General features: G+C 39.4%; 1 pseudogene; it reads left to right on the top strand.

Annotated features, from left to right (window-relative positions):
• The window catches only part of LOC138053093 (endothelin-converting enzyme homolog), a 36,920-nt pseudogene extending 28,517 nt beyond the window's left edge, over nucleotides 1-8,403 (top strand).
• Nucleotides 8,404-9,836: the final 1,433 nt, after the last annotated feature.

Here is a 9,836-nt window from a genome sequence, read left to right as displayed (position 1 = left end):
GGCTCAAATTAAACAGCCTTTGGATAAAAATCAAAGCTCAAACTTTTGCCACCCAGGTGTTAATTAAACACACTTTCAAAATCTGAAGGAAAAAAAGAAGTGATCTTGTTATCATAGTCGCACTTTAAGTATTCACGTACAATTGCAAGATAAAAACAATCGAGTGAAGGTCGGGAGGATAATAAATTCATGTTTTGGCACCCACCCTTTCTTTCCATTTGCAGGCGAATGATATGGTTCAACACATTCGCCAGGCATTCATCGATAACTTAGAAACAGTGAATTGGATGGACAGTGCTACAAAGGAGGCGGCTAAAGAAAAGGTAATTAGGGCTACGATTGACAGTTAACAGACTGATTGTCCCGGAGACGAGCCAATAGGGTTACCGAAGGGTAATAAGACGTTAAGGCAGAAAGACTGTTTTAAGAGATACTCTAGGATTGGTAGAGCCATGAAGTGGATAAGTGAAACATGGTCAAACTGACACCTGGCTTTTGTCAATCTCTTCTAGTTAGCTCAAAAATTTAATTAGTTCTTTAAGAAAATCGGGAAGAGAATCCCAGTTTCTGTTTCATCCAATAAATTTTGTATGTACTACAAATGGTGCTGGCACCAAGTGTAATTGTTTTCCAGTGGCCAGCCTCAGATGACAACAAAAGAATATGTAATAACCTCCATCCCGTTTCTAGAGGAGATGACAACCAATAAGAGGGTGGTTTTCTAAACCAAAATGGGATCGAGGCCGAATATTGGATCACTTTTACCCACTCTCAGTGGGTACCTACTTTAGCATCACAACTTGTCTTACGATCGGCCGTCTCTTGCAGGCTGAAGCTATATTGCAACAAATAGGTTACCCGAAATTTATCTTGAACGAAACTTTGCTAGAAGAATACTTTGAAGGGGTAAGTACTCTTGTGCTATGCAGCTTCTAAATTTTACATCTTTCGCAATAACTCTCCTCTGGAATTGCTCAATAGTGAGTCCCTTTCATTAAACATGAAGACGCCCTATAAAAGGCGTGGTGCCTTAGGCACATGCAAATGATTTGTCAATCAACCGTGGAGGCCTGGTGGAAGCAAAAGAGCTTTGTGATAATTTGGGCAATAAAAAAGCCCCTTATGGCAATGTGTCCGTAACATGTCATAATGTGTTATCTGTCGTTCTTTTTTTAACATTTTTCTCGCGCTAGAAATATCTTTTAGGGCTTCCGTCTCTGTGTTGCTGTTTCTTTGATCACCACTCCTGGATAATTAATCACTTGTGCTTGAATGAATTCGAACAAAGGCAGAGCGCGAAGTCACCCCTTTTATAGTGCGTCTTCGTGTTTAAACCTTCAGGTTACACGTAATTTTCCTCTCTTAGCAATAGCTGCATGTCGCCTCCTCGAAATTTGATTTGTACCTTCTACCTCTTGTGTCTGATATTCCTTTAATTTTCTGTTTTGGTTTTACAACATACTCGTTGAAAGCTCCTTCAAGTGCTCATTTGTGTTTTTATCTGATGGAAATCAAATTATTCTCGAGCGATCACAGGATCCACAGGTTTCCTATCCAAGCGACAGACTCCGAGTCCATTGTAGACTATCAACTTTAAAAGAAAAAATCCTCACTCAAATACCAACTCATGCACGACCTGGCATTGGCAATTACTTACGTATGCACAGACCCACATCTTTTCCCAGTGGCAGCCACCTGTAGTGGTGATAAAGGCCTTGTCAGGTCTCATCAGCATTTTATAGCGCCAGTATACGGCGAGCATCCATTACACAGTAGGGCGTTTATTTCTTTTCTAGCAAAGACATACTAAGTGCAATAAAGCTGTCTACTTCGAATCTACGGCGTTCAGAGACGATTCAATACACTGACCACTACATCTTCCTTTATGCCTAATTGCATTCACTTTTTCCCTACAGATGACAGTTGACCCAAAAAGACTCTTTCAGAACCGTTTGGTAGAGAAAGGAATAAGAATGAAAAATACACTTTTATTTAGAGGAAACCCACAAAGTCGTTTTGAATGGGATATGCGGCCAACGGAAATTAATGCCTACTATTCACCTAATGGTAATAAAATTGGTAAGTGAATATTTTGTTTTTTCCTTCTAGTTTACGAAGTTGATGGAAAAAAAAATGATGAGAAAATAATGACAATGAAAACGATGGTGAAAATAGTGTGATTCCTCTTGATAATAAGCCTTTTTCGATATATTGAAGTGCTACTGTGACCAAAAAAAATTTTTCTTTTTCTTTGGATCTCAAAACTATGTTAACTATAGACAGTAACTGATCGAAGTTTTAAGCCTTGATTTCAAAAAGACACCTGAGGAGAAAATGACGTCAAAGACTCAACAGTTTAAGAATGCAATGCGTGTGTACACGGCTGAATTAATATGCAGCACGGAGTTTCGGGCTTTCAGACTTTTAAACTCGTGTTTTGCATATATAATAAGCTGCGTTTACACGCTAAAATTTTAAGCTAGTGAGTAAGTGACGTCACTTTTCCTTAGATCCAACCCTCCGAGGTCCAATCGGTCAGTTTGGAACGTGAATAATGACAATCAAAGTAAATAGCCTTTGGAAAAAATCAAAGCTTAAAATTTTGCCAGTCAAGTGTTGAACAATCACACTTTCAAGATCTGAAGAAAAAAACAGAAGTGATTATTTTGATCATAGTAGCACTTTAAAATTCAGCTTGAAAGAGATGTTTAGAGGACAAAGACAAAGGAAAGTGGATGATATGTAAATATTTTTCACATTCATTCCAACGTGTTTCTATTGTTTTTGTCCTCAATGCCTCACTATCAAGCTGATTATTTGAATATTTCGAAAATGGCTAACTTTTGTTATACGCAACGACAATCAGTAAAAACTAAGACAATCGGATTTTTTTTTCAGTTGTTCCCGCCGGCATTCTTCGATCTCCATTCTTTCATATTGAGTATCCACAGTAAGTATGCATTACACAAAGTGTCCAAAGGAACATTTTCGGGCGAAGCCATAGCGTTTTGTGAAATGAAAGTTGGGATGATTATCGCAGTTAGTAGAGCAACTTAGCAATAGCTGCTAAGGAATCCCGAAAATTTCCAGGTTTGAACGAAATTCGAATACATCACCCTGCGATTGCGTTGCAAGTGCATTTCATTTGATTCGAAATATATAAAAATCGAAACATTTTGTATCGATAATGTGGAAAGTTTATTCGCGTGAATGATTATTAGGGACTGTGCAATAATTATCAGGAAGGGGGGTCCTAAAATGAGCTTCACCTAAGGAAAAATTAGATAGGTCCCCCCTCCAGCAGCGTCAAGATTAGCTCTGACCCCCCTCACGTTCTCTCAAAATTATGATGTGCCCCCCCCGCTCTAACCCGTAGCTTTATTCACCGGACTGCAACGCATTCCACTGCGTCGGCAGGGATGAAGCGCACCTCGAAACGGTGTTCTACAGAATCGTCAATTTCCGAATCGTCTGACTGTTCATTACATTCTTGGTCTTCGGATTTGCTAGATTGCTGCTCATCCGGGTTTTCTTTACCTTGAGCTTCCCCACCACCTAGAACACGAGCTACGAGTGCTGCTTTCCCTCCGCTGACGGGTAAACCGTGTTCTTTTAGGTAGAGTTTCAGTTTACTTGCAGACAGCGAGTTGACTTCAACCTCCTCGGACCAATTATGGTTTTGTTCCTGATGCAAAAAGGCGAATTGCATTATTCGGTAACAAACTCCTACCAGATTTTTACGAAAGTTTCAAAACAATGGCTAGAGCCAATGCAGCATTGATGAAGCAGGCGTTTATCGCGGAAAGAGACAGGCAATATAAAGTTACTTTAGATATTGAAAAACTTGAGAACAGATACCAATATCTTTTATCCGACAACCCTGCTTGTGCAGGAAGGTTTCTTCGAGAGGATTACAAGCCAACTCCCCATGATGACAGCAACATCAGACGTTGCAAAAAAGAGGCAAATGATATCCAGGACCAGCTTAATGCTGTCGTAACCAAGTTAGAAAAACACGACAACAGTCTTTTTACAGACAATGGCAAACTGAAGACTGGCCTCAGCTGTTTACACAATTTTAATGCTGAACAACGTCATTCAATAAATTCTCAAGTCGGTTTAAACGTTCTGCATCTTGTAGAAGACCTGGATAGGGTGATGGCTAAATATAAAGCGACATTTCCTATTGGTGCCAAATCTAAAGCATCCAAATCAAGAAAAAAGAAGGAACAGAAGAAAAAAAGGGAGAAGAAGAGGATTGCTGCCTCAGAAAGCCGTAGGACCCGAACCTGTATAATTTTTCGGTCTTTGGGAGGTGAACCCATTGATGACAACTATGAAACAGAAGTATGTGGCATTCCTCAGCTCGAAACTGTTGACCTAGAAACCCTCTCGCTGTTTAAATCAAGAACAGACCTGGCATGTCTGCGGGACCTCTTACATGCCAAATGTTTTATTGGCAAAGTTCACAAAGTGGTTTGTGACTTCTGTGCATGAGCGATTGTTTCAATCTATCATATGTTGACATTCTAAATAAGTTAAAGCATGTGTTTATGTTGATGCAATATTTAGACATTATGGATAGTCAAAGGCGTAGCATCTGTCTATTTGGAAAATGTTTATTTATTCATTATCGAATTTGTGAAATTTAATTAAGACCCCCCCTCAACTTACTTGAGAAATCTAATGTAGAGCCCCCCTCCGTTCCAGTAGGTTAACTAAAGGCCCGCGCTCGGGGTGTTGGGCCCGCCCTCCTGATAATTATTGCGCAGTCCCTTACTTAATCTTTTGACGCTTTTTTGTTTTACTTTTTTAGCGCGGAGAATTTTGGTGCTATTGGATTTGTCGTTGGACATGAGCTGACACATGGATTCGATGTTACTGGTTTGTAATTCATTCAGTCTTTACTTTGTTAATTGGTCGGCCTGTGAAAAATTAGATCCAATCTCTCCTCTGATGTCATCGTTTTTTCACAAAACGTCTGGGGTTATTTTATCTTTGTTAATAACATAGGTGCCATGTTTGATAAGGAAGGAAACTTGGCAAACTGGTGGAGCCAGGCATCTTTTCACAACTTTCAAGCAAGAGAGGAATGTTTGGTGAAAGAGTACAGTGCTGATTGCAGCGTACAAGGACACAAAGTTAGTGCAATTAGTCCGGCTTCACATTCAAGCTCAACCATCCATCCATCTATCCATAAAACAACTTGTTTTATCACATCAGTGCTCGCCTTATATCATGCACTTAACCTCATTTGACACCAGTTTAATAAAATGTTATATTTATTGAAAATGTTTTAGTTGAATGGCAAGAAGACCTTAGGAGAAAATACCGCCGATAACGGAGGGTTAAAACTGGCTTACAAGGTAAAACAGTTCCACCTTCAAAATATCTTTATAATTAGTTCATGTCTCATGGCCAGTCACAACAGAGACATGACACAAATTACATATGAGCAAATCTATACCTCCCATCGGATGGGTTCACACGCAGCAGTGATATCAGCTTTTCAGTATTATTGATGAAGTTGAGGACATTTAGACTGTTAAAGGAACGGTATCGTGTCTGAATTTTAATGAGACTCTCCAGTATCCTAAGAAACTTAACATTCTCGATTACATGAGAAAACTGATGGAAATACTCATTTTTAAAAATGTATTTTAAGCGGCACTATGATGGTGGCGTCATCTCCAGGCATTGATGGCTTATTCATTTTTTAAATTTCAAATCAGGCATACAAGAAATGGCAAACCAGCAAAGACCATGACACAATTCTGCCTAATCTGAATGTAACTTTGGATCAGCTATTCTTTCTTTCCTTCGCTCAGGTAAAACAAAACAAAAAAATAGTTTATTTATTTTGGGTTTCAGTTATCCGACGTAGAGAAGTACAAGAAAAATTGTTCTTCTTTAGTTCATATTAATTAATCAGCGGTTTTCAGTGAAGTTCTCACTTTGACCAATCACAACGAACACAGGCATTCAAATGAGCCAATCATAACTCAAAGGATGTATTCAAAGTCGGCGCTAAGGATGCGAAACGCGTGCGACCAAGTCACGATTCTTTTTTCTTTTGCCTTTGATTAAATTCGAATGTGGCGTGAGAGTTTTGAGTAAATGCATCAAGTTGAAATAATGCTACAGTAAAGGACAGAAAGTGCACAGTCATGTTCGGGGCTGGATGGAAAACGGTCACGTTGTAACGACTGTAGTATCGTGGGATAGCAGATATGAAATTTATATATTTATGCAGATATATGACAATTTACTCAACGAAGAATAATCGTCGTAGGATATGGATGTGAAGAAAACTGAAAACTTGGCCAAATTACTTGGTCTGATATTTCCATCCAGGCTTGTCACTGAACCAAAATATTCTTTCCAGATATGGTGTGAGAAGTCGACTCCAGGATATGCATTAAGTGACCTCGCAACCAATGTCCATTCGCCTGGGAAATGTCGGTATGTAACATAAATGACTTGAGAATTGTGAAGATGACATTATACACCAAGTTAGACTGAATTAGATAAGAGTGTTGTTATGGTATGGGTAGACTCTCCAGCACAGTCACAAATGAGTCTATTTTCTAAAGAAACTGTGGTGCTGCGTCAGTGGGGAAGTAGTACACAAAAATTTGGTTTTATCAACCGAGTTGATAATGTAAATTGACAACCGTACAGGGATTCTAATAGCTGACGTTTCGAGCGTTAGCCATTCGCTCTAACGAAGGGCTAACGCTCGAAACGTCAGCTTTTATAATCCCTGTACGGTGGTCAATTTACATTATCAACTCCGTTGATAAAACTATATTTTTAGAATACCCATTCCCGTGAAAATCAGTTGTCATGTCCCTGAAAAAAAAACGTGGCAGAATCAGTTACGCGTGACATGGCTTCTTCTGATTGGTTAAAATTGGCAGCCATTTGTTTGTTTTGCGCGCAAAGTGTATCTGAAAATAAATCCATTTGTGACTGTTCTGGGGCAAGACCGCAAGGTGATAGACTCTTTTATCTCTTATCCTTACACCTAATTGTAACCTTAGCCCGCTCGGGTGTCATTTTTGGCATCTTCGGGGCTTTTGGATTTGAACTTGGAGTGTTTACGCTTCCTTTTTTTCCGTTTCTTCTTTAGGGTTGAAGAGACTCTCCGAAACAATGTGGACTTTGCACGTGCATTTAAATGCAAACTAGGATCGCCAATGAATCCAATAAACAAATGCCAAATTTGGTGACCTTTAAGAAATTAGTTAGGGATATTTAGGTTTTGGAATATGGATTACAGTTGGAAATGATGTAAAGAAACGCGCTCGTTAAGATTACAGTGGTTTTCTTTAATCAGAACAAACGCGGATAATAACCTGTAACCAATCAGAACTCGATAAAAATGCACGGGAAAACGCGCGTGGGCATTTTGTTTTCCCTCATAGTTTATGATTGGTTAAGAAGGCGTTACAATTCTGAGTGAAAGTGATTGTCGCAGTTCATGAAGGAACTTGAGCCTGAAAAATCCAGGCCTGAACGGGACAAGGCGTGGCAAGTTGGCCAATCAATCGAGACGCACATCCTTTTTTACATTCAAATGAAAAACGCTGTAAGTACGAGAAATGAAAGCTTATATCTCTTCTTTCGTTATGAAGCCGCTGAGGAGTGGAATTTGGATACGAGAACTCAAACCTTCAACGACATGGGAAACTTTAAATTTGTTCAGTTTTTCTTTCTGTTTTTGGAAACGTTTGTTCTTAGATCTTTTTACAAAGAAGGGTTACGCTTTTGCACGTTGACGTATTGGTGGTTACTAAGTGTGAAGTGCCAGTTTTTCTACCCATGTAAACCATGTGAGCGTTAGCCCTACTAATGGAATTGGGCCCACACAAGGACAAAGAAAAACTCTGACCAGGATGGTCAGAGTTTTCCGCTATGACCAGGGTAGGCAGACTTTTCCTGTGTCCTAATGTGGGCCAACTGCCATTAGTAGGGCTAACGCTCACATGGTTTACATGGGTAGAAAAACTAGCACTTCACACTTAGTAACCACCAATAGTTAATTCTTTTTACAAAGGACAGAAAAAAATTAAAACAACTGCACGTAACGTGGAATTAAATGTATGTAAATTAATTTTAGAGCAGGACACAGGAGAATTTACATGTTTTTCTCCTCAACCACTCTTTCTCAAAAGTTAGTAGATTTAAGCTGCAGAGTGCATTTTCGCCTTCTATTCTTATGGATCATCTTTATGTTAATTCCAATATCACTGTAAAAAGGGGGGAGAATAATGTATTTTGGTAGGGTCAGGCTTTTATTTTCAACAAATAGGGACAAAATGAGTGTATCCACTTTATTTATTGCATAAATTCATATAATTTGAAATTTTAAAGTTTGACAATAAATTCTCAACTGTACAATTTCGACAGAATGAATTCTCTGAGCAACTTGCAGTAACAAGGAAGACGGCAAATTGGACGAAAGTGGCAATATTGCAAATATGCAACGTTTGAGAACTTTTCTACTAATACAACCCGTTCATGGTGTGACGTATGACTGGAGTATCCAAGAAATGGTTGTCACGAATCTAGAAACAATGAAGCAGAAAAAGGAAAATCATAAATTTACTATCGCTTCCCTGCCAGCAGAGATCTCTTTTTCTTTGGCGTTCGCTGGGCTGATGAGCATGGAAAAAGAGACGACTGCTACGGACTGCCGTCCACGACCTTGGATGGTACTCGTCAAACCGCATGCCCCCATGATATTTTTGCTGACTGTGACTTGAGCCCACTGTGTCCCACGCATTCATTTACAGTACAGTAATTTCACTGTCGTAAGTGAGCCCATACAACATGTGAAGTACCACATGAGGATTTGGTCGCTAAGTAACCGACGCGCATGCTCAACACAGTGAGTTTCGACCCACGGCAGAGGACTCTGTTTTTCCCGTACTCATCAGGCCAGCGAACGTAAAAACAAAAGAGACCTCTAGCTGCTATCAGAGAATCACACTGTCGCGTGCGTGCTTCCTCCACATATTCTAAAGCCGACAGATCTATCAAACCATAGTTAATCAATGGACTGGTTATGAAACCTCAAAACCTTCAAAAGCGAGAACAATGTTGTCGCAATCGATGTTGAATTAACCGTGATAGACAGTGCACAATCTTTTGTTTTCGCTTCGCGCAGGTTCGCCAATTAGTTGCGCATAAATTTAATGGGAAGATTTGATGCTTATCTTCTCGAAAAAAGGTGTGTTTTGTGCCCCGTCAAGGCCAAAAATACACACAAAAACATGAATGTCGAGTTTCATAACCATCTCAATGCATTAACTATGATCAAACAGACTTCAGTCGGGGCTTAACAGGACCGCGTTCCCATAATAAGAACTTGTTATAAAAATGTTGTGCTGTTTATATGAATACGAACCTCACAACTTTTCAAGGGAGGATGGGCTGGGTGCTTTTCAACACGAGCGTAAATAAATGGTTTTTCGAAAGCAGCAAATGCTTAGCGAACTTCGTAGTAATGCATACAATATGCACCTCAAAATTGAACGTGTTGCGAAATATATTTGTTCCTCGCCATTTAAAATGAATGACTGAATGAATGAAAGAATGAATTGTTTATTCGCAGCAAAAATGTTATAAATACAATACATATAAATACTATCAATATACCAAATCATATACAATATTCTATAGAGCTATATTTAACAGTCGCAAAATTGCGAAATCGGTCGGTATTAACTGCCACCGGGTTAGCGTGCTTGGCAGATCTAAGTGAGTAGCTACAAGAGCGCGGGGCAACCATGCTTGTCATTAGGGGGGTACAAGGGATTCCCCGGCTGGAT

This window comes from Montipora capricornis, chromosome 6, assembly GCF_036669925.1.
Source record: "Montipora capricornis isolate CH-2021 chromosome 6, ASM3666992v2, whole genome shotgun sequence".
NCBI lineage: Eukaryota > Metazoa > Cnidaria > Anthozoa > Scleractinia > Acroporidae > Montipora > Montipora capricornis.
Note: the sequence above shows the minus strand (reverse complement) of the source record. Positions and strands in the feature narration are given on the sequence as shown.